Source organism: Hylobates moloch, unplaced genomic scaffold (genome assembly GCF_009828535.3).
Source record: "Hylobates moloch isolate HMO894 unplaced genomic scaffold, HMol_V3 SCAFFOLD_20, whole genome shotgun sequence".
Lineage (NCBI taxonomy): Eukaryota > Metazoa > Chordata > Mammalia > Primates > Hylobatidae > Hylobates > Hylobates moloch.
The window spans coordinates 22,219,613-22,246,237 of NW_026652295.1; the positions used below are offsets into that span (position 1 = coordinate 22,219,613).

Below are 26,625 nucleotides of genomic sequence, written 5' to 3' on the forward strand. Positions count from 1 at the left end.
TATATGTATCCTGGATATAAGTTTCTTATAAGATACATGATTTTTAAATATTTCCTCCCATTCTTGCTTTCTTAATAGTGTCCTTTGATGTGTAAACATTTTTAATCTGGATAAAATTTAATTTACCTAACTCTTTCTTTTGTAGTGTGCTTTAGATGGCCTATTTAAGCCTAGTAATGTCTATTCAATAATGTATTCCTATATTTTCTTCCAAGAACTGCATATTTTTATGTCTTTAATTTTGGTTTATGATCCAATTTGAGTTAATTTATATATACAGTGTGGAACATGAGTCCAACTTCTATTTTTTTTTTTTGAGACAGGGTCTCATTTTGTCACCGAGGCTGGTGTGCAGTGGCACAATCATAGCTCACGGCAACCTCTACTTCCTGAACTTAGGTGGTTTTCCTACCTCAGCATCCCGAGTAGCTGGGACTACAGGTGTGTGCCACCATGCCTGGCTAATTTTCGTATTTTTCTGTAGAGACAGAATTTCCCCATGTTGCCCAGGCTGGTCTCAAACTCCTGGACTCAAGCAATCCAGCAGGCTCAGCCGCCCAAAGTGCTGGGAGTACAGCTGTGAGCCACCACGCCCAGCCTCAACTTCTGTGTTTTTACATCTGGATATCCAGGTATTTCAGCATCATTTGTTCAGAAGACTATTCTTTCTCCCTTGGATTCTTCTGGATTCTTCTGTCATTCTTGTAAAAAATAAATTATTTCTGACCTTTCCATTTTATTCCATTGATATGTATATCTAACCATATGTCAGTACCACATTTTATTGATTATTGTAGCTATGTAGTAAGTTTTGAAATCAAGAAGTGTGAATCTTCCAACTTTTTTTTAAAAAACGATAGTTTAGCTATTTGGGGGTTTCCTGTCTTTCCATGTACATTTTAGCATCAGTTTGTCAGTTTATAAAAAAAAAAAAAGCCCAGCTGGGATTTTGATAGAGATTGCAATGAGCCTGTAGATAAGTTTGGGGAGTTTGTCATTTTAGAAATAATAAGTCTGCCAGTCTACGAGCATGGGATGTGTTTCCATTTCTTTCTTTATAATTTTTTTAATGCTGTTTACTGGCTGTCATTATATAAGCCTTACATTTCTTTAGTAAACTTTATTTCTTAAGTATTTCACTATTTGTTGTGCTCTTGTAAACACAATTATTTTTAAAATTTTATTTTTGGATTGTTCATTGTTATCTGTAGAAATGTAATTAATTTTTGTATATTGATCTCATATCCTGAACATTTGCTGAATTCATTTATTAGTTCAAGTTTTTTTTTTAGTAAATTCCTTAGGATTTCTACATACAGTATCATGCCATCTGCAAATTAAGATAGTTTTACTTATTTTGTTTTTCAATCTGAATAGTTTTTATTTTTTTCTTGTCAAATTTTTCTGGCAATTTGCTATGGCAGCAATACAAACTTATAGAGTTGTATCTCATAAGTTTGATACGTCATGTTTTCACTTTCATTTGTTTCAAATATTTTCTAATGTCTTGTGATTTCTTCTTCCTTGATTTTTTCGGAATGTGTTAATTTCCAAAAATATTTGAAATCCCCAAATTTTCCTCTAGTTTATTTTCTTCTATTTGTAATTTTATTTCATTGTGGTTAGAGAACACACTTTGTGTGATGTCAAAGCTTTTACATTTATTAAACCTTGTTTTATGGCCAAACATGTGGGACATCTTAGAAAATACTCCATGTGCACTTGAGAAGAATGTGTATTGTGGTGCTGGGTGGAGTGTTCTATACATACCTGTTAGACCTAGTTGGTTTACAGTTTTGTTCAGGTCTTTTATTTTCTTGTTCATCTTGTGCCTGTTTGTTCTATTCATGATTGAAAGCTGGGTATTAAAATCTCCAAGTATTTCAATAACTCAAACTACTGTCATTGACTCAGATGTTTTACATTTCAATTCTTCATCTATAAAGTTTTTGCTTTATATATTTTGCAGCTCTATTGTTAGATGAATATATATATATAATTATGTCTTTCTGATGGATTCACATTTGTATTATGTTAGACATCTATTTGTCACTAGTAGCAACTTCTTAAATTCTATTCTATTTTTTCTGATATTAGTAGAATCACTTCAGTTCTCTTTTTGGTACATTTTATATAACATATCTTTTTTCTTCGTTTTTCTTTCAGCCAACTTATTTGCGTGTTTGAATCTAAAGTATGTTTTGTGGATGCCATGTTATTTCTAACTTTTAATTGTAGTGTTTGATCTATATGTATTTTATGCAATTACCGATTTAAAGTTGCCATTTTTTCACTAGTTTCTTACATCTTTTGTTTTTCTATTCCTCCTTTGCTGCCTTCCTTTATGTTAAATAGATATTTTCTAGCCACCATTGTAATTTTCTTATTGTTTCTTTTACTTTTTTAAAAGTTATTTTCTATTGGTTGCTTGGGGATTAAAACTAAAATTTTAATTTAAATAATGTAGTTCAAATTAACTTAATTTTAATATAATTCAAAAAATTTATAACAATATAAAACCATTTATTTTTCATTTCTTTGTGACACTATTGTCATACAAATCATATTTTTATATGTTATAAGCCTATCAATACATTTTCATCATTATTTTATTCAGTTGTGTTTTAAAGAAAAAAGAAAAATATATTTATGCATTTTTACAAAATATGTAAATACATTTTTACAAAATACATAAATACATTTTATAAACAAAAATACATTTATGTTGCTTTTTATATTTATCTATGCAGCTACCTTTACTGGTCCTCTTTATTTCTTTGTGTAGATTTGAGGTACTCTTCAATGTCACTTCATTTCAACCTGTTGGACTCCCTTTAGTATTTCTTATAGGGCAGTCCGAGAGGGGCAGATTGTCTCCATTTTTGTTTATCTGGGAAAGTCTTCATTCTTCCTTCGGTTTTGAAGGCTATTTATTCTGGATGTAGCATTTGTTGCTGATGGTGTTTTTCTTTTAGGACTTTGAATATAACACCCCATTGCCTTCTGGCCTCCACGGTTTCTGAGACTCTTATTGAGATTCCTTTATATCCGATGAGTCACTTTGTCTTTTTTCTTTCTACTCTAATATTTCTCTGTTTTTCTTTGGTCTTTAAGAGTTTAGCTATAATGAGTCTAGGTATAGATTTCTTTGAGTTTATCTTGCTTAGATTTTATTTAACTTTTTGAATGTGCAGAGCAATATTTTTCAAATTTTGTAGTTTTTGGTTTTTATTTCATCGAATATTCTCTGCTCCTCTCTCCACTCCTTCTGGGAATCCCATTTTGCACATGCCATTGGCCCTTGAACAACAGGGGTTTGAACTGCACAGGTCTAGCTATATACGGATTTTCTTCTGCCTTTGCCTCCCCTGAGACAGCAAGACCAACTTTGCAACAATATAAAACCATTTCCTTTCCATTATTTCTGGCATTATTGTCATACAAATTATATTTTTATACATTACTACCTTCCTTGTGTTAAATAGGTATTTTCTAACTTACCACTGTAATTCCCTTATTGTTTTTATTACTATTTTTAAAAATTATTTTCTATTTTCCCATCTTTTCCTCAGCCTATCCAATGTAAAGATGATGAGGATGAAGACCTTTATGATGATCTACTTCCATATAATGAACAATAAATATATTTCTCTTCCTTATAATTCTCAATAACACTTTCTTTTCTTTAGCTTACTTTATTGTAAGAATACAGTATATAATATACATAACAAACAAAATATGTGTTAATTGGCTGTTTATGCTATTGGTAAGGCTTCCAGTCAACAGTAAGCTATTACTAGTCAAGTTTTGTGGGAGTTAAAAGTTATGCACAGATTTTTTACTGTGTTAGAAGGATCAGTGCCCCTAACTCCCGTGTTGTTCAAGGGTCAATTGTATTGGTGCACTTGATGGTACCACATGTGTCTCTGAGGTTCTATTTATTTTTCTTCATTATTTTGTTTTTCTGCTCCTCAGACTGAATAATCCCAGTTGATTTACCTTCATTAAAAATAAATTATTTAATATTCTGCCAGTTCAAATCTGCTGTTGAACCCTGAAGTGAATTTTTTATTTCAGAATTTTTATTGTTTTAAAATTTCTATTTCTTTACTGATATTCTTTATTTGGTAAGAGGTTTTTCTTATGATTACCTTTAAATCTTTCTTCCTTTCATTCTTTCTCTTTCTTTCTTTCTGTAGTTTTGTGAACTTACAATAGCTGATTTAAAAGCCTTATCTAGTAAGTTTTATCTCTTAGTTTTCCTTAGGAAGTTTCTATTGACAGCTTTGTTTTTTTCCTATGTAGTATCCACACTTTCCTGTTTTTTCATGTGTTTCATAATTTTTTTATTGCATCTTGAGTATTTTGACTAAAATACAATGTGGTAAATGTGGAAATCAATGTTCCCCTCATTCCGTTTATAAACAATTTTAATTGAAACACAAAATAAACTAAAAATAAACTACGAGCAAAGAATTATCAGTTATAACTAACCCTAAGGAAAGCAGATATGACAACATTATTGTTTGACACAGGAAAAACTAAGGTGACTCAAGATAAAATTAATAAATGGAAAAAAGTATATTTCACATTTGTAAAATGTACTCTCATCAATACTTAATACTTATCATGCATTGTGTAATAAATAATGTATTATCAGTTTTCTGTTGCATAAAGAAACAAGGAAAGCCCAACAGCACTGGGTGACAATGAGCAATTTAGAAAGAAAGGAATGTGGAAGATTTGAAAACGTAATTTAAATTGTTGAGTTATTACAAATGTTTTAAGATTTATAACCTAAAAATAGAGAATTATATCTCCTTTTCAAGTAACCACTGAACATTTAAAACATTGATTGAATGATGCTACAACCTCAATAAATTTCTCATAGCACGTATTTATATGTATAATCTCTGGTTACAATAAGACACACTTATTAATTAACAGAATAATTTTAAAACTAATTAACTGTAAGTTAAATATATTATTCCCACTCTTTAGTTATTATGGAAGATAGGAAATAAAATACCAGTATTGACCGTTTAGGGAAATCAACATTGAAATTCCCACATGTTATTATTCAAGGTGTCCATTTTAATAATCCATAAAGTTTGATGCACTGAATTGTTATAATATGCCTCATTTGTGCTAAACTCTCTAAATAGAATATTTCCTCCATTTCCCTGATGTGGACTCTGAAGATTGGAAAAATGAGTATCTCTGAAGAGTCAACTGTGTATGGAAAGTAAATTCACTATCTTAAATCCTTTCATTATTCAAGAAAAAGTCACGAAAGTGAATAAACAAACCACATAAAAATAACACATATCTAATTCAAAAGGTTGGAAAAAGAGGAACAAGTTCAAGGCAAGCAGGAGAAAGGAAACTAAGGATTTAAAAGTAAATTTTTGATCAGAATAGCATTTTAAATTTATGCTTTCAGACCCTCATGTAAAAAACAAATGAAAAGCTCAAAAGCTCCAAAAAAGCAAAAATAGAAAAACAATGGAAAACCAAACAAGAAACCAAACCCTTTCTTAAAATACCATAGTAGCAAGTAAAATATAAAAATTAGAAAAAACCCAAAGACATGAATGAATGCCAAAACCAATTTAAAAAGAATTTTTCTTTGTAATCTTAAGACTGTCATTTTCTTATTACAGTGCATTAGCCAGGACTTCTAAAACAATATTAAAGAATAGAGGGCATAGTACAGTCAGCGCTATTGTCTCAATCCTGACTTTAAGGCAAACATTTCTAACGTCTCACCATTAAGTGCATTGTTGCAATGCCTTTTTGTTCAATGCCCTTATTGGATTGGACATATTTTCTTATATGCATTGCTTCTGTTACTTTGTCCTCTCATTCCTTTGACGCAACAAACCTCTACCATCTCAGGGTTTTCATATACATATTTCTAGATTGCTTTTGCCCTCACTTTTCAGCAGAATGGTCCTCAAGATTAATTCTTTCCCCTGGAACAGATTTCTCATACATTCCCATGGTACTCTTATCTTTCTCTCAGCGCTCTCATCACCATTTTAATCAGGGGAGACTACTTATGTGTTGCCTTTTTTTACCCTATAAGCTCCATGAGTGCAGGGCTACGTCTGATTGGCTTTAGTTCCAACAATCAGTTAGGATATCCCTGGCTCATGATGCATGCTTGATATGGGCTTGGTGAATAAATGAAATAATATTTACAATAAAACAGTGCCTAACAACTGCTTCTTTGAAATATAATTCATAGTTTCTTCTTCCATGCCATAACCTTTATAGTAGCCTCAGATTCAAGTTTCTAATTTTTTTTTAAGTTTACATGATTTCTCCAATCAACCTATTTATTTATTTACTTATTTATTTATTTTTGAGATGGAGTCTTGCTCTGTTGCCCAGGCTGGAGTTCAGTGGCATGATATAGGCTCACTGCAACTTCTTCCTCCCAGGTTCAAGTGATTCTCCTTCTTCAGCCTCCTGAGTAGCTGGGATTACAGGCGTGTGCCACCAATTTTTGTATTTTCAGTAGAGATGGGGTTTCACCATGTTGACCAGGCTGGTCTCCAACTCCTGACCTCAGGTGATCTGCCCGCCTTGGCCTCCCAAAGTGTTGGGATTACACGCATAAGCTACCACGCCCAGCCAGTTAACCTATTTAAAATAGCACTTCCCTCACTATCTGATTTTCATCCTTTACTTTGCTTTATTTTCCTTAATCAATAATCAAAACAGAATACATTTACTTTTTATGTTCATTGCCCACAACTAGAATGTAAGCACCGTAAGAGCAGGGACTTGTTCTGTTTTCTTCATCACGATATTTCACAAACACCTAAAACAACACCTTGTAGGATCTCAATAAATATTGTTTAAATTAATCATGAAAAATCTAAATGGATTTCTGACGTATCAGGTTCTAAAACTGTTATGTAATAAAAATTGTTAATGTCTGATTATCCATCATTGTTAGGATTTCTATTGTTATGATATCTTCCTAATTTGGCCTTGAGGTCTCTATCTTGAGACCATAAGCTGTTGTCCTGCCCTGACCAGAAATTCAAGGGATTCAACCATGGATATTTACAGTGTACTTTTCACTGGATACTTCTTTATCCTGGCAGATGGCCTAATGCTTAAGTGTACAGATCCGTGACCAGGTGTCCCTCTCATAGGATCTTATTTATACTGGCTGATACCCTAGTGGCTCTTGTGTGACTTGTGTCCAGTTTATTCCTACCAAGACAAGTACTTTCTAAGAGAAAGCACTGCCCAGACAGAAGGGCGTGTTCAGCTGTGTGTGTGTGTGTCAAGTGAGACACAGCAAGCAAATGAAACCAAAGTGCATGAACCAGAAGAAATGTGTTACTCATAGGTCCAAGAGAGGTCAGGAGTGCCAATGGGAGGCCTATGTAAAATCTAGAGGTGGCAGGGAACTCAACCAGCAGGTGGAGTGGGAGGGAGAGGCGGGACCTGTGCAATTCTGCCTTTATTAAGGTCCATGGGCAACATCCCTTAGACTCTCTAGCAGGAGTTGTGTTTGGTTACTGTATTAGTCTGTTCTCACATCGCTAAAAAGAAATACCTGAGCCTGGGTAATTTATAAAGAAAAGAGGTTTAATTAGCCTATTGTTCTTCATGCTGTATAGGAAGCATGGTAGCATCTGCTCAGCGTCTGGGGACACCTCAGGAAACTTCCCATCATGGCAGAAGATGAAGGGGGAGCCAGCACTTCATATGACTGGAGCAGGAGAAAGAGAGAGGCCAGAGGTGCTACAAACTTTTAAACAACCAGATCTCTTGGAAACCCACTCACTATCAAAAGAATAGCACCAAGGGGATGGCGTTAGACCATTCACTGAGGATCCACCCCCATGATCTAATCACCTTCTACCAGGCCTCACCTCCAACATTAGGGATGACAATTCGACATGAGATTTAGTGGGGACGCAGTTTCAAACTTTATCAGTTAGTTTTTAAAAAAACCTGCTAAGGGGCCGAGCACGATGGCTCATGCCTGTAATCCCAGTGCTTTGGGAGGCTGAGGCAGGCAGATCACCTGAGGTAGGGAGTTGGAGACCAGCCTGGCCAGCATGGAGAAACCCCATCTCAACTAAAAATATAAAAATTAGCTGGGCTTGGTGGCGCATGACTGTAATCCCAGCTACTCGGGAGGCTGAGGCAGGAGGATCGCTTAAACCCGGGAGGCAGAGGTTGCGGTGAGGTGAGATCTTGCCATTGCACTCCAGCCTAGGCAACAAGAGCAAAACTCAGTCTTAAAAAATAAATAAATAGGGGCCGGGCGCGGTGCCTTACGCCTGTAATCCCAGCACTTTGGGAGGCCGAGGCGGGCAGATCACGAGGTCAGGAGATCAAGTCCATCCTGGCTAACATGGTGAAACCCTGTCTCTACTAAAAACACAAAAACAAAATTAGTCGGGCATGGTGGCAGGCGCCTGTAGTCCCAGCTACTCGGGAGGCTGAGGCAGGAGAATGGTGTGAACCCAGGAGGTGGAGCTTGCGGTGCACCGAGATCACGCCATTGCACTCCAGCCTGACGACAGCGCAAGACTCCGTCTCAAAAAAAGTTAAATAAATAAAAATAATAAAATAAAAGAAATAAAAGAAAAAGAAAAAAACTTGCTAAGAGAGAAAGGAAAATTTATTTATACGGTATTGGTGTTCACCATTAGGTTTCATTATAGTCAACAACTGTGGAGTGTTGTGTTGTGGGTCAGTAAGATGGAGAAACAAGAGAGTGTATCTCCAACAACTGTGTGGGGAGGGAGGCTTTAAGCCGGAGGTGACAGGGTACAACTGTGTTTTCAGCAACTTACATCGGGCCCAAAAATGGTTGCCGAGGCAACAATTTCATTGAATAAATTTATGACACCAATATTCTTTCTTTCCCTGACTGTAGGAAGAAGGAATCTTGGTGGTTATATCACCCCCAAATTCTCCTTATTTGTAATATTCTAGTTAAAGAAAGGTGAGAAAAAAATTTAAAGTCATTGAGGCCTAGTTGACGTACATTAGAACAGGCTGAACAAGAAGAGAAAAAAAGGAGAAAGAAAGATGGCATATACAAGCTACGGGTGAGAACTTTTTGCACTGGGATTTGATGGTAAGTAAATAAAAGAATTTCAGAATTTTAGGGGAACACCTTTTGGGGGGACATTAATGGAGAGAGATATTGTTCTGTGCATTAGTACTGCTTGTACTTGTACTAGAACTGCATTTATCCTGTATTATTTTCTTGAGATCCTAACTAAAGATTTGATGCTTTTATTGTTAATTTTTATTTGCAGGGTGTATTCCTTCAAAAGCAAGCCAACAGTACTCCATGTACCTCCAGTCATATTTGGGTAGATAATGAGGCCTACTACTGGGATAGTGAACTTAAAATAAAGTTTTCAGTTTTACTTCTAATTCAAATTATTACACTAGACTTGAGCCAAAAATATTTTTATCAGACTTTCAGATTTTTGACAAAATAAAGAAAAAGGAGTACGTGGCGTCGACAAACTTCTTGCACTGTGATAGTACTAAAACAAAACAAAACTAAAAGTACATGACTGCACATACACACACATGTGCATACATTCACACATTAAAAAGAAAGAAAAACAAATGATATAATGGAGTTTACACTGAGGTCAAAATACTGTACAAGGGAGAATGTGCTGTTTGGGACTGTATGTTCCAGAGAAGGAACAGATACTATGAAGCTGTATATGTTTTCACTAGATAGAAGAAGTCTTAAAAATCTCCTTCCTGCATTTGCTGCCTGAGAATGTTTAACTCAATCTCCATGGAGCCTCTGTTTTTTAAGGAGTTAGAGTCACTCCTGGACATGTAGAGAAGATTGATGGTAGCCAATGTTGGGTTAATTCAAAGTTCCTGGTTCTGCAAGCGAAACTGGATCCCTAGGGACTTGGAAATTGCCGTAGGATTTTCAAATAAACAGGGTTTGGAAGCACTGATAAAAGCTAATTGCTAACAGAAACTTCAGAAACTGGCAGAAGGAACCATGCCAATGATTGGTGAAAATATTTGACATAGTAAGATTTTTAATGATAAAGAATGAAAAGCCTCAAGGGTTGGAATGTTTTATTGACTCACTTATTCTGCAGAGACTGAACTAAGGCTTTATCAGTCATCTTTATGGCTCCTTCTGTGCTGGGCTCTCTTAAGCTTTAGAGAAGTATGAGGACCAATCACTTGTTGAATTTAAGATTATTCTTCAATAAAGAAGACAAATATTTTCCATGTTTACATTAGATTATAGGTTCCACTGAAGTGATTTGCCATGGACCAGTGAAGTCGAACTCAAAGATTCTTAGAGAGTTGGGCAAAACTCATGAAAAGAGTGATCTTTGGGCCGTATTGACTAAACATTCTTGAATTTCATAACAGAACCCAAGGGATAACTTGAATATCCACTGTTACCTGAATTCACGAGGGCTTAGGAGAAAAAAGGGGTCACTTCAACAGCTCCCTAGAAGATGTACTGAGTAAGGACATTTCATTGTGATTTACTGAGGTTGACTTTAGAGTTAGAAGTTAAGTAGGCAACTGCCAAGTGCCACAGTTGGACTCCTGAGTGAGTCGGTTGCTGTTGGACAGAGATTAAGTCAGTTTGTCAATACTGATTAAAATATTCCTCAGAGCTAGCCAGGGACACACTATGGGGATTATGCCACTTAATTTGCCTAGTATAATGGAGTGAATCATGATTATTTTAGGTATATTTAGAAATTAAATGCAACCAAATTAGTGACAGATTGGTTGTAGACAACGAGGAAGATGCTATGTTTTTAATATGGTAGGGTCATGTTCCAAAATGGAGACAAAAGGAGGAAGAAAAGTTTTAGCAAGAAAAGGTCATCAGTGCAATTTCAGATTGACAGTATTTTAGCAATCATTTAACCCAACTTGTTCTTTATTATCAAGAAATAATTGAAGCCTCCAAATCTCAAGTAATCCATGGAATTGGCAGAAAAGCCAATATTAGAACCCAGACTTACTAAACCTTAAGTCCCAAGATAATAATTTTCAGAAGTGAAATTACTGGGATCGTGACTGGATGATCCAAACAGCAAATTAAGATTCACAAAATAACCTAAGGACTAAAGAAAAGGGTGGCAGGCTGGAGGTATGTTTGCCTCATTATCAGTGAGTATGAAGAAATAATCAAGAACTTAGTAGAAAGTGGAAAGAGAATTGATGCTAGCTGGTGGCATCTGTGGTTAGATATTCTGAACCTCAAATTATATAACTTTATATCAGTTTTTTATAGAAATGACAATGTATAGTTCACAAAGCCATTCATACATAATAGTTTTGTTCATCGAACCTTGTGCAATAATATTCCTTGTGCAATAATACAAAGTCAAGCTGGGAAAAGTAGCCTTTGATATTAGCCATCAAAATTTTCCCATGATTACAGGAATGCTGAGTGCTAACAGTTACTACCTTCAGCTCCTAGGAAAGCAAACAGTGGTGAATAGAAATACAACATAATATAGAAAAACAGAAGAATGAGGGCCAATAGTGAAGCCAATGTTGCATTACTAATGGAAATTTCTAGTACTGCCTGGATAAACCTGCTTCTCTATTTGAACTCTCTAATTTGTCCCATACTTACTACTCCTTTCCAAAAAGAATTTCTTTACTTTGATTTAAAAACCATGTGCTCAAGGCACTCATGAAGACCTCTGAGCCAACAGAATATGGATTTGTTCTTTTTGCTCATTTAATTATGTGCCATGTAACCAATATAAAAGTAGTATACAAACCACACCATATTCATGGACCTGATTGCTTCTGGAAGCCAGTGGGTACATCTTCATAATATATTTGTGGTTGTCAGTAGGCAGAGGTTATATTTACTCCAAGGAACATAAGACAGAAATGCAAAGTAAATGAATTCTGACCTCATAAGTTCAGAATGCATAAAATCAGAAATAGATATAGAACCTTTTGTTTCTTGGTTTAATATTTTGGCACTATTTTTCCTTTAACTTTTTATACATCTGCAGCATTTGCTATGATCTAGATTCCTTGGAAAAGATGAGTCTAGAAGTGACTGTCTTCTTTTAAAGACTGCTGAATATAGTCCTATGTGGATAGTAGAAACAATAAAATAAAGTGTTCTCTTAAGGAGGTGGAAGCCTACATATGGAGAGATTTAATAGAAATTAGTCCCAGTACTGAAAAATCAGTAGTGCATATAATGTCTCATGCTTTTAATACTTATACATTGAACATTTTGGTGTGATTTACAGAAAACTGTTACTCTCAATAAAGTGTAGAAAATGAAGAAAAGATTTCTGCAGTATAAAATAATATGTCAAAAATAAAGCTGTCAATATACCTCAATCCCTCTTTATAGTATGATATTACATAGTACTTGCCCATATATGGAACTCAAAGCTCTGTGGCTTTACAAGTGGGGATTCAAAAGAGACTTTAATGGTGATTAATGCTAATTCTAAATATATAGATATATATAATATTCTTGATGAATGCAAAATCTACTTAATAAGATGATTTAAAATGTTCAAAAAGAGTCTTATACAAACTTAAAACCTGCTTTCTTTGAAAAATTAAACTTGTTCCCTTTTTAAAAATGACATCATCCAAGATGTGTTTTTAATCAATTATCATTGCCGATAATTCAGAGGGCAACATGTATGGAAAAACAATGGCATGATTAACTAGGCGCTGACCTTGTATCATGGCACTGGTCCAGGGAGAGCTTATTAGTTTTAGCTAGCAGTAAATATAAGGCCAAGGGCATCATAAATCACAACAGTGGGATTAATCTGAATATGAATAAGGCATATGGGTAAAACTGAGACATTCCCAGTTAGTTTAAAAACAAAGATATGAGGCCAGTGAAGAGGAAATAATAATTTTCATACCCAGGTCTATGAACAATCCTTTTCATTTTATCTAGAATTTCAAATTAAAGAAAATGGTCCTTCTGTTTAATTGAGAATTTTCCATAATTAAATAACTCAGAAACATAAGCACCTAAGATTGCTTCTGATTCAGATCAGGGTGAAAATCTTTGCAGGGGAGATACGTGTATTTTGCTCCTTAAAATGTTTTGTTGAGTCATATCATTAGATGCCTGGGGAGTCAGCGTAACTTAGTTATGCATAGTTTTAGCCCCACGAACTCATTTGGTTTAGTTTACCTGGCTCACCAGATATTTTCATTATCACAAAAACACCATGACCCATGCTTTGCTATGCCAGCCAATTAATTGCCTCAACCATATTAGACAATGATAGAAAATGGATTGCATAGATTTTTTAGTCCTACTTTGATTAAACTGTAATACACACACGTATTAGTCCATTCTTGCATTTCTATAAAGAACTACCTGAGACTGGGTAAGTTATAAAGAAAAGAGGTTCCATTGACACAGTTCTGCAAGCTGTACAGGAAGCATGGCTGGAGAAGCCTCCTGAAACTCACAATCATGGCAGAAGTTGAAGGGGAAGCAGGCAGGTCTTACATGACTGGAGCAGGAGAAAGAGAAGGAGGTGGGCAGGTGCTGCACACTTTTAAACAAGCAGATCTTGTGAGAACTCTATCATGAGAACAGCAAGGGGGAAGTCCACCCCCATAATTCAATCACTTCCCACCAGTCCCCTCTGCTAATACTGAAAATTACAGTTCAATATGAGATTTGAATGGGAATACAGAGTCAAACCATATCAACACGCATGGGCTTAATCAGTATTTTTTAAAGAGCCTTATGTCATGACACTTTTAAATTTATTTTTCACATGTAGAAGGAGTATTATAAGAGTTTGCTGCATTTGGGGTTGGCAATAGATGTCTTTCTTAACTGTCATGAATATGTTGATCTTAGTTTGCAGCATTTGATCATGAGCCAGAATCCACATGTTTCAGTTTGTATACTTTGTGTTTTCCAGATATCTATCTATGGTAATGTGGTCATCAGAGAAAGATGGAAGAGGGGAAAATGCCATCTACGACCCCAAGTCATTATTTGGTTTTACGGTAAAATAGCAAGAATACAATTATTTTAGTAAATATAGTTTTCTTTTTAATCTTCAGAGAAAATCCAACAAACTAACTGAGTATGGAAACACAACCAAACAGTAGACTAAGCCAGTGATACTAGATATTCAGAAACATACATGTGCTTCATACTCCTTTGGGGTTTCTATATAGACATTCTTCTATGCATATATATTTATTTTTCAAGCAGACATACTGACATATGTAACATATATATATTTCCCCCACTGTCATCTGCTTATAAGCCAGCTACTATTGTTGCTTTGACATTTTCCATTAAGACTTACTTGTTCTTTCCCAGAGGCACTGATAGTATTCACTGTGGTGTAAGTTGTACTGATGGCCTGTTTCTGTCAGAAGATGAATTAATGTGAGATGCCTAATTCCAGAAGGCTCCTAGGAATCAGAAAAGGTGGTCTGCATCTGTCTTTTCTCCAGCTTGGTTCATTCTAGAAATGCAGGTACAAAAAATAAAAAAATCAAACCAAATGTCTTTTAAGCACTTTAATTGTTTTAGAGATTCACATTCAGAGCAAAGCATGGATAGAATGGCTCGAATAAAATTATCATGCACATGTGATTACTATCCTGGGATGGTGATACACACGTCTTTAACCTGTTTGAGAGAAGGTTAAATTAACTTAGTAAATCAAAAGATTATATCAGAGGAAGTTAAAAGAGAAAGAAAAAAATCTATTTTTATGACTGGAGAAAATCTGAAATTATATAGGGTAGGTGAAATTTTTATGTCATTCAATTTTGTTAGGATATAGCAAGCCAATTAGATAAAATTAAATTTCAAGCCTGATTGATTTTTTAAATATTCATTTCAAGCACTGCATTTGCTGTTTATTATATTATACAGGAAATATCAAAGAACGTCTGCTGCACCCAGGAATTAAATGAAACCTATACTGTCAGTAGCCTAGCAGGGGCTTTTGATAAAGTATTATGACATTTCTATATTATGCAGCACCATAAAATGCTAAACATACACAGGACTATAAGTTTAAGAAAGTACATACTGGAAGCTGGAGTGTTTTGGCATTTATAGCTGGCTAGCACAGGAAGATAATGAGGAGTTTGATACTTTGGAAATCATAACTATGAAATATATAACAATAGTATCCCATCAAGCTGGATCATATATCACAAAATATTGGAGGATAATTCAAGTCTGCAATGCAGTCTGCTTTTCATTTCAAGTGGAGGGCCAATGTAAGCCATAATTTACCCAGGTAGTACTCGTGGGAAATAATGACAAATTTAGAGCAACTCATGACAAAGAAATCCACACAGGAATAACACAAAAGATTTTATGTCCTCTTGGATCTCAACTTTTTTTCCTTATTATTCTTACCTTTCTTTATAACTGAAAAACCTTTTGTGTTAAAATGGATTTGTGATAAAATATAAGTATTTACTTAAAAATATATAAATATACACATACAACTACCAGGCATTGGTAATTTCCCAAACTGTTGATAAAGTGGGATATATTTACATGACAGATAAATTTACATTCCCAGTATTTCCCAAAGTGTGGGTGGAGATAAAGTGGGATAAATTTACATGACAGTTTATTGTGGGTATCTCAGGTTCCAGGAAAATCTGAATTTAATTCTCTACTAGGAATAATTTTTCATGTTAAGATACACAGTGACTCTTATACACCAATTATTTCATGATCAGAAAACCTCTTTGGCATCCTATAGAAATGGAGTTGGGGTGGCATAGGACCAGCACTTCTGGATTTTGGAAGGAATTCAATGACTGATAATTCTGTTTTGACTCTTCACCTCAGTATTTAATGAGATATTAAAAGACAGCTGGGCGACAGAAGGAATTGTTGAAGAAAAATAGAATAGGACTTTGTGATCTTACAAAATAGTGGGAATTCTTTGGCCATGGCCACTTTCTCTATGTAAGCTTTCACCAGGTGCCTCCATCTTGTGTCACTAGATACAAACATGGCAGTTAAAGAGAAGTATAGAGGGAGTTTGGTGACATGGACCTGAGTGTTAGATTCATCGCTACCCATATTCACTTTTTCTATCACATAGAGATACTTCTCCGTTCTAAAATCTAAGTTCATCATGAAACAGGACTCTAAGGTTCCAAATTGTGTAACATTCCTCCTGTATATAAGGTAGGGTTCCAAGGTCATGAGCTTTAGAGAGAAAGAGAAGGCTGAATCCTGTCTCCACCACTGATCAGCTGTAGGGTTTGGGGTAAGTCACTCCATCTCTGTGGGCCACAGTTTCTTTATCTATAGAATGGAGTGCCAAAAATTATGGTTCAATGCCCAGCTCTTTTATGCTTTGGTTGGATTCAAAGATACAGTAAAAATATATAAAAGAATAAATTTTTTATTTTAATATAAAAATTATATCAAAATAAAAATATATTTTATATTAATATAAAAATATAATCGCTACTCCATGGTGTTCTTATAGGCATGAAAATGAATATATTACTTAATTTTTTAAATAAGAGAGTAACAAGTGATTATTATTTTAATGATATTTTTAAAAGATGCTGCTATTTCCACCCATCAAATGCTGTATATATTTCTGAGTGATATTTATAGAGAAGGAACAATGAGTTAGAGAATAATTTCTAATATTTTTATGACCATTACTTGGTGATAACTAAGCATTCTTGAATAACAGTGATTATTATCAGTACTTCTTTTTGTCTGTTCCACTCTTGCACCTAACTTGTTCCATTTCCTGGAGAAAGCTGGACTTCTTAATTGACAAAGTGACACATTATGATCATCACTAAGCTCAATAAAGATTGTTTGAAAAATGTGTCAAACTTTCTTAATCAAATCGAATTAAAACCTTTCTGATCCTTTTTTTCTGGAATAAAACAAAACAAAGTAAAAAGACTTAAATTGGACGTAAAAATACCTTCATTTGCTTAATGATAGCAAATTCAAGCACAAAGAACAGAATTTCCTAGTACTTTCCTTAAAGCTATTTGTAACTCTATAAGATAAACTATGGAGATGAAAATCAGCAAGAGAAAGAAGAAAGATAAAGTATAGGAAAAAATGTGAGCATTTGATATTTTCTTGGCATGAAGATTTTATATTTAACCCTTTAAAAGTTTAAATTGTTTGTTATAACTTTTTTTTTTTTTTTTAAACAAATCTCTGTGTGGAGGACTGATTTTCAACAGATCACACCAAGGGGGCTGTTCTGTTACGTATGAAACCTGACCCAGAAGCAGATCATTTAGGAATGGTTTAGCACCAGGTTTCCCACAAAGATGCTTTGTGAGGGACGACGGTGACCACCTTTCTTTGTGTTTAACTGAAGTGAAACCTACACAACATAAAATTAACCATTTTAAAGTGTACAATTTGGTAGCAGTTAGTCCATTCACAATGTTGTGCCACCGCCACCTATCTAGTGGTGAAACATGTTCATCACCCAAAAGGAAACCCCATACCCATTGAGCAGTTAGTCTCCATATAACCCTTTCTGCAGCCCCTGGCAACTGTAATCTACTTTCTCTATGTATACATTTGCCTATTTTGGATATTTTATATAAATGGAATTACATAATATATAGCCTTTGTGTCTGGCTTCTTTCACTTAGAATCGTGTTTTTGATAATCATCTACTGTTTAGCAGATATTCCTTCTTTTATATGACTGAATAATACTCTCTTGAATACATGTACCACAATTTGTTTATCCATACATCCATTGATGAATAAGTTAAATCTTTACATAACCAAAATCTCCCCTGATTCTGTAAGCTTGGGGCATTAATAAGTCACAGTGTCAATAGAATCTGAACTTTCACTGGTTCATTGTCTTCACCCACATTCTGAAGCGCCACCCTTCAAACTTGCCTCCTCTTCTGTCTGAGAGTACCGAGGAATGCCTCATGTTGGCTCAGGATGTCCCCTCTCAAATTCTGTGGTAGATTCCTGTGGATGGACACTGCACATGAAATCACTTAGAGAAGTTGCCTCATCTCCATTGAGAATACCATGGCCAAGTCACTACAGGTGCCACCTGAGCAGCTCCCATGCCAGCTCATCACCTCCCCTCCCTACAAAAAGCTTCAACCTTAATGCTAAACTCTCTCTTGCAAATGCGCCCCTGGATTGGTGAGAGTGGGTGAAGCTGCTGGACACATCAGTTTAATGGATCCACTGACCTGTGTCTAAGGTTTAGGCCTTGCTGGGATCCCAAAGATACTGCCAGAACTCCAACCTCAGTGAAAATGAACAAGAAGGAAAATGAACATTTATGCAAAATAATCTTCTTAGTAAAAGAAAAAGAAATATATTTACATGTATTGGAAATGAATATTTTTCATTAGCTCTGACTAGTGCCCAAAATGAATTCGAAACATGTTATATGTGATTCCAGTATTTTGAAGACGTACATGTGATCCGATTTTCAGTGAGGGAGATGGTGGTGAAACTCACTGTCTTTAGAATGAAATGGGGAACCACTTTTCGTGTCTTTTCCAGCATTACAAACAATGGAGCACACACAGAAATTGGAGCTTCGCATTTAATCTTTTAAATTTTTCTTTGTTTTATTTGGGCTAAAGTTTATGTCCCTATCTTAGTTGTCCTTAAAAAGCCAAAGAAAAATCAGGTTGAACCTGTAGTTAAGAGACAAACCTATCTTTTTATATCTGAAAGTTCTTGAGTAAAACATTACTCATACAGTACCATCTTCCTAACGTTTATGTTCAATTTTTAACATTTAACCCCTATTATTTTTACTTAAGCATTGTTTTCTAAAACAATAGAAAACAGCTGCATATATTCTGATAATGGTTGGCATCTTGAATATTATTATTTAACTAACATTACAATCATTTCCTCCATTTAGGTGCAATAACCTCAATACCTTTTACATTCTTTTATGTCCTCTTTGCCAATTATGTAATCATTTCAGATGTTTTACTTGAATTTCTTTACACCTATTCAAAACTACTCTTTCCATCTTATTCACTCTTTTAAAAATTTTGAACACAAAATTGAAAGTTGCATGATATGATAATAATACTTAAATTACATATTTCAGAAAACCTATGATTTAGCCAGTATTTATGAGGAAGGTAACATTGGCTTAAATCTCAATAGCAGGGCTTAACTTAGATTTACTTATTTACTTATAAACACCCTGAGTTCTTTCACAAAGAAATTGTGAGAGCTTACAAAAATAAACATAAAAAAGATAAAACAAATAAGTGACAGAAACAGAGTAAAGGGAATAGAAGGGTCAAACTATAATAAAGCCCTTGATGTATAGAAGTATAAACATATGTTATGTACACACTGTAGTTATTAAGGATAGGTCACATATTTGGCCTCAAAGCTTTTAGCAGTTAAAGCAAAAAGGAAACTAGTGTCAGTTACAAGAACCAGGGTTCCTATGACTTGAAAATGAGAACGAAATAGAAAACTGTAATTCAGGAAAAAAAATATATACCCCAAACTAAAAATCTGAGAAATTTCTCTCATGGCTTCTCATAAAAAGGTATTGGATAATGTAATAGAAAGCTCCCTACGGTAGGTACAGTGGTACATTTTATTGGACTGTTTCCCATGGTGCTTCTCAGTACAGACAACTGGCATAAACTGCAATTTAGGGAAAGGCAGTCAAAATGGTGCCAAAAATTATGGTTCAATGCCTAGCTCTTTTATGCTTTGGTTGGATCCAAAGATACAGTAAAAATATATAAAAGAATGAATTTTTAGCATGCCCATCAAGCCTATACCCACAGCTCCTACAACCCACTTTTTGATAAGGATTAAATAGCAACAACACTTTTATCTGCCTGAAAGAATCTAGAGTACAGCTATTTGATGCTGCCAATTAGGAGCGAAATCATATACCCCAACACTGAAACAAAAATAGGTTCTTCAACCACCTTCTTTATCGGAAACTCATGGGGACCTAATCTTAAGAAAACATGCTCATCATCACTGGCCATCAGAGAAATGCAAATCAAAACCACAATGAGATACCATCTCACACCAGTTAGAATGGCCATCATTAAAACGTCAGGAAACAACAGGTGCTGGAGAGGATGTGGAGAAATAGGAACACTTTTACACTGTTGGTGGGACTGTAAACTAGTTCAACCATTGTGGAAGTCAGTGTGGCGATTCCTCAGGGATCTAGAACTAGAAATACCATTTGACCCAGCCATCCCATTACTGGGTATATACCCAAAGCATACAAAACATGCTGCTATATAGACACATGCACACGTATGTTTATTGTGGCACTATTCACAACAGCAAAGACTTGGAACCAACCCAAATGTCCAACAATGATAGACTGGATTAAGAAAATGTGGCACATATACACCATGGAAAACTATGCAGCCATAAAAAATGATGAGTTCATGTCCTTTGTAGGGACATGAATGAAGCTGGAAACCATCACTCTCAGTAAACTATTGCAAGGACAAAAAACCAAACACCGCATATTCTCACTCATAGGTGGGAATTGAACAATGAGAACACATGGACATAGGGAGGGGAACATCACACATCGGGGCCTGTTGTGGGGTGGGGGGATGGGGGAGGGATAGCATTAGGAGATACAACTAATGCTAAATGACGAGTTAATGGGTGCAGCACACCAACATGGTACATGTATACATATGTAACAAACCTGCATGTTGTGCACACGTACCCTAAAACTTAAAGTATAATAATAATAAAAAAAAAAGAAACAGTGTGGAGAAGAAATAATATGTCAGCTCAGAGGAATAGCTGAAATCGCCTGTTCTGTCTAGGAACCATTGGCCTTAACAACATACAGGTCTGAGGTACTTGTAAGGAAATGATATCTATTGGTAGCTACAGATTTCTTTGAGAAAGAGAAACTCAAATTCCAGTAGAATTAGTGCTACTGATGTTTAAAAAGGTGGACGTGGATACTGATATTTATGGAAGATGTGTGTTTCAATAGAAAAATTTGTTTTTGGTTTATTTAAGGTCAAAACACCAATCACATTTGGTGACTATAAAAATCATGTGAAATGCATACAATAAGCTGTAAATTTAGTTTTTATTTGTTTGGCTTTCCACAAAATTAAAAATAAAATGCCATGGCTCATTTGCCAAACACATGAATTATTTGGTCAAGTTCATTTTGGGGGAATCTGGAGAATGTTCCATTGCTTAAAAGAGGAGGCTTGCTGCCCACCCTACCCTACTCAATTCCCATGAGGTAAATGCTGGAGAAGAGAATTCTCCTGGAAACAATTTCCAGGTATGTATTCTCAAAGCAAAAGAACTTCTTATTTGCTGCTCAGCTCCCTTCCACGACCAATGGCAGTTTTATACCATTGTTTTTTTTTTTTTTTCTTCTGCTATAACCTCTCATCCTCACAGTACTGAAAGAGTTTACACAAAAATGACTTTGTTTGGTTCTGCAGAATTAACACGACATTCAGGCTTATTTCTAACTGAATGCAGATGTTTTCTAAGCAGAGAAAAGCCTCCGACTTGTGTGCATAATTCTTACACTGCCCTAATGGAGAGAAGTGAGTCCAAAATTAGCAACTTTTTTTTTTAAACAAATCTGACCATGTGCCAAGTAGACTTTCTTTTCTTTCTTTTTTTTTTTTCACTTTGCAAGCAAGTACAGACAGAATTTCTTTACAAATCTATACTTTGAGGGCTACCATCTTTAAAAAAGAAATTTAAGGAAGAAAGCAAGCCAAACTGATTAGTTGTCCATGTGTCTCTCTCTCCTCTGCTCTCTCAGAAATAACACTAAAAAACTACAAAAATGTAGACCTATGTATGGCATAGCAGCAGGCTTTGGAGGGAATGTGGTCAACTGAAGGGGTCTGTTTTGACTGTCTTGAGACTGAGTTGCTGACATGGACAAACTTGTGAACACCAGATGAAGAAAGGGACGCTCTGTGTTCTTTCAGTTCCTCGCCTCAACAATCTGCCACTGAAGATTTAACAATCTCATCGTTCCCTCCAGACTCAAGGGTGTGTGTTTATATATCTAAAACAGCAGGCTTTGGGGCTGATTATGTTGTCTCTCTTAAAAACTCACTTTGATTACTGAGAATCTCATAATTAGGCAGTTTCTATACAATATCTGTGCTCCAGAGGCCTGACCACAGGGTTGAAAAGAACTGCACAGCTGATTGGAACTTTATGATTTAGATGAAGGATGTGTGTGTCTTGTTCTCTTCCTTTCCCATTGGTGGAAGAGTTCAGGACAATTAGGCAAACTTTCAAAATGTGTGATTACATCTAATGTGAAAATAAGTAATTCCCTGAAGTTGGACATGCATTCATTGCGAACAAAATAGTGTGGTTAGAAGGGCAATATGTTAATTCTAATGAACATAAAAAGGTCAGTTCCTAGTTTATAAGTATGATTGGACTTAGATATTCACGTAAAGAAGATTCCTTAATGCACGCTGGGCTTAGTACTTCAGTGATAGGTTGATAGGTACCGCAGACCACCATGGCACACGTTTACCTATGTAACAAACCTGCACACGTAGAACTTAAAATAAAATTAAAAATTAAAAAAAGAAGATTCCTGACTTTCACTGGTATCTTCCAATCCCTCACTCAACCCACTGATATGAGAATAATTCTAATCTAGAGCGCCTTTGCTGTCCTGACAGCCATTGGGTTTTATTGATTTCAATATGTTGTATTCTGTAAAAATTCACCTGCAGCAATAGCATTGCACTAGGTTTTAGGGATCTAGAAAACACTGGCCTGTTCTGGTTTTGCATTCACAGAATTATTTTCATGGATTTGATTATACGCTCATGTAGATCCTAGTTTAGGTAGATGAAGCACCCTGTTACACAGTGTTGAGAATAATTTTTAGAGCAAAGCTCTACATTTTGGGGAGAGAGAAATGGAAAAAAAGATATTTATCCCTATTTTTTGTTTCAAGTATCATAGATCTTCCAAGGAAGTTTTCATTACAGAGCCAAAGTAGATTACAACTTTGAGAAGCTAGAAGTAGAATCTGATTTCTGGGGGATTAATTCTTCCCTCATTCAAATAACATATCAGAATGGAAGGCTCCCTGTGAGAAATATGTTGGAGTGTGTGCTGGGACAAAGTCAACAGGTGAGGCACCTTCAGAAAACCTCTTGGGTGTTAGCATTGTATTTTCTGTTTTAGAATAATGCTTGGCAAGATAATGAAGAAAAAATAGGAATCTAAAGGTTGTATATGTTATATGACCCTTATTTAACGTGAAGGCACTGTCTATCAGGCCAGGTTCATGCCAGGTAAAGTCACAAGAGCATATCCCCCTGCTTGGTTTTAATCACATTGTGGGAAAGTGTTATTAATGAAATACTTATTATCTCATGAAACATTAAAAACCCAGAAATCTTTTAAGTTGCCTTAATAATATAATATGTTCCTGAGAGCGGGGAAGTTTTAACAGATTCAGCCACTCTCCAGATCTAGGAGATGATTTGGGGCTTTCATAATAAATAATTAGTATGCTATCTAGAATTAAAACTTACAATATGAAAGTCTAGGAAAAATAATTGTTGGAGACATGAGAAACATTGAAACAATTTGACTCGCCTTATAAATACCATCTGCCTGAGTGTTCTTAAAGATTCAAAGATGTTAAGATTCTCTATTTAAAGTATCATACCTGTCTAGCCTATTATTTTACCCAGCAAAGGCCAAGATGAACAAAATATAGATACAAAAATATTAAAAAAATAAAAAGATACCAGAAACACTAGTAAACCAAATCAACACCTGTTTCTTTCAAACCTTGAAGGGGCAGAGGATTATATTTGAAGTATGTTCATATTCAAATAGTAGTAAAATAAAAAAGCTTGAATAATCTGCAATCAAGGAAAACATTTCAATCCAATTTCAACCAAAATGACAAACTGAGAATATCAAATCTAGGGAATAGTTTTGTTTTCCATCCACACAGCATCAAAGAACACATAGAGATGTGGCCTGAAATATCCACAGGATAAAAGCCTTCCTACACCTTAGAGGTTCAATATTAAGCAGTTCTAAATGTACTTATTTTTCTGTTTCTGTTCCTTTTGGTTTCAGTTTCCGTTTGTAACCTGCTCTGGTTAGTAACCTATAGAGCACAAAGCTAATAGCTTTTAGCTGAATAATTTCTGCTTTGAAAGGAAACTCATAGTGTGATGACATTCTCAGGTTATCTTGTAATTGATTGTTTCTAATGGATGAGTCTTTTTGTTTAACTAAGGATTTCTGACCTTTAAGACTGTTAGTATTTTCAGGTGGTATTTACTCTGTTGATATCTTCCTTTCATTGTTTCTCTGCACTCTTTGTGTGTAGTTTCTGTGTTTAAGTTAGCAATTTCAAACATTTTGAAAATAAACACTTAATCTCCTTGGTGTGTATACTTTCTGGTCTGTGCCTGTGAAAGCACTCTCCTAATGCATTAGAGAGATGTTGAAATCTTGGTTTCAGAAAAACCTTAGAGCTTCTTGTTATTGAGGGAACAGGGAGACTCAATGTGGCTTACCAAATTTGGTTTGTTTTCTATCTGATCTTTGGCTTATTATATCTAATTATATCAGATGTCGGCATTTTAAACACTTAATGAGAAAAGAGGAAAAGAAATGAAATCCTTCAAGATCTTTATATCATGGATTATTTTCTACGACTTAGGAATGATATGGGGTAAAATAATGCATATAAAATAATGGCATCTATTCTGCAAGAATAATATCAGGTTATAAATTATCTGCCAGGTGGTTTGAGGCAATTTTCCCAGGTTGGAAAAAGATGAGGGGACATGTCCACATTTTACCAGTTAAATAAAGTCTAAAAAAAACCTTTAATGATGTTCTAAAGGAGAGAATCAAGCAACCAAGGGGTTTGGGAAATCTGACAGAATTAATGGAATCCTGTTTTTTATTAATTTGTTTTGTGCTTAAGGACTTGGAATTCTGTAATAAATGCTGAACCCCTAATTTATATTGCCTGGAGTTGCCAAGCTCACTCCCGCTTTCAGCTAGTCCACCTGAATCCTTGCCCAACGGCATGGCTCCTGGAGTGGGAAGGTTGGAATGAGAATGAAATGATGCCTGTGATTCACTGCACCCTAAAGTGGATGTCACCCCATCTTTGAAAATCATTCCTGTGTTAGTTAGCCAAGCAATCCTGTTTGTAAGGAACATAGAAACCTCTCCGGACTCTTCTATGAATAACAGCAATAATAAAAAGTGAGGTACTTAAGCAGTCCCAGCAAGCAAGAAAATGCAACAAATACCATTCCATTTACCAGCTTTCAAAAATTGAAAAAAGGAGATTTAGCACAAAGTGCATTTAAGAAAGAAAAATCAAGACAATCTAGCAGAAGCTGGGGGAGGAGGGAACACACAGAGTAAAAATTCCCTCTGAGCCCACGGAAAGCAATAAGAGTTCTCATTTAACCTCGGAAAATGACTTGAGAATCACTTGTACTTTGAAACGAATCTAAATTGCAAACTAATTTCCCAGTGGGATATGTTGATGGCCTACTGTACACAGCATAAATAATGAGTTTGCAACCAGGACCCCAAATAAAGCAGTGCACGTCTGTGGAATTTATGAACATGTTTCCCCACCTCCACCATCTGACATTGCAATGTTAATGCTTCCAGTTAGGAGTTTTACTGTGTCAGCAGGTGAATTCCCTGGCAGTAAGTCAAGCTTTAATGGAACATGCTGGTAGGAACGATTACGCTGCTGCAGTGTAAAACTCTGGTGTCAGTATTAGGCTCCTAGAATACATGGGCATGGTCTGCCACCTACCCTGTTTGCAGGTGTTCTTAGCTGTTTGACTTTCAATACTTTACTTTAAATTGGCCATGACAAAGTAAAATTTCTATCTTATAAAGGATTTTAGAGCTGGCTGATATAATGAGGTCTAGTCACACCTTCTTTTTTATATAAGGAAGAAATCCAAGGCTGGAGGGGTAAAGTGGCTGGCTAGATGATACATGTTAATATGTGGTCGAACTGGGACTCTAACCCAGGCCTTCCCTACGCCTTTAGTGTTCTTATAAAGGATGCTGCCTTTGCTGGAATCAAAAAAGGTGGATGCAATACATTTCATAAATGTATTTAGAACAACTTGGCAAGAATTTGAATCTGAAATATAACAATAATAGAAAGCAAAGCATGCATCTAGTATAGCTGAACATCCAGACTTCTCAAACTCAGAAACAGGCACACAATGAGACAAGAGTACAAGTAATTGGGATAGTTTTATAATCACTCAAATTTAAAGTTACTACTAGGTTGAATGTCACTGAAGAATAAATGTCATGCCTCTAAACAGCTCATTGGAGATGAGAGAGACCTGGTGACTTTGCAAAGTGAAGAAATTCCTCTGAGGTAGGAACAACTGGTATTTCCCCAAAAAAAGGCTTGTGCGCCTTATGGGTTAGGAAGTTATATCCTGAGTATGCCCAGCCATAGCACTTCTGGGATCACTCATGGGAGTTTACACTGCGGAGGAGATCTGATTTCCTCCACGAGAGCAATGCCTAAATTCTTAGCCTCTTATCCCAGGGTGTTAA

At 35.4% G+C, this 26,625-nt stretch overlaps 1 long non-coding RNA gene across 2 annotated transcripts in view; it reads right to left on the bottom strand.

Annotated features, from left to right (window-relative positions):
- The window catches only part of LOC131382159 (uncharacterized), a 325,239-nt gene that overhangs the window by 92,493 nt on the left and 206,121 nt on the right, over positions 1-26,625 (bottom strand). For both annotated transcript variants that reach the window (XR_009211397.1, XR_009211396.1), the window contains exon 3: positions 14,343-14,504. This is a non-coding gene — a long non-coding RNA (uncharacterized LOC131382159). The remainder of the gene's footprint in view (positions 1-14,342; positions 14,505-26,625) is intronic.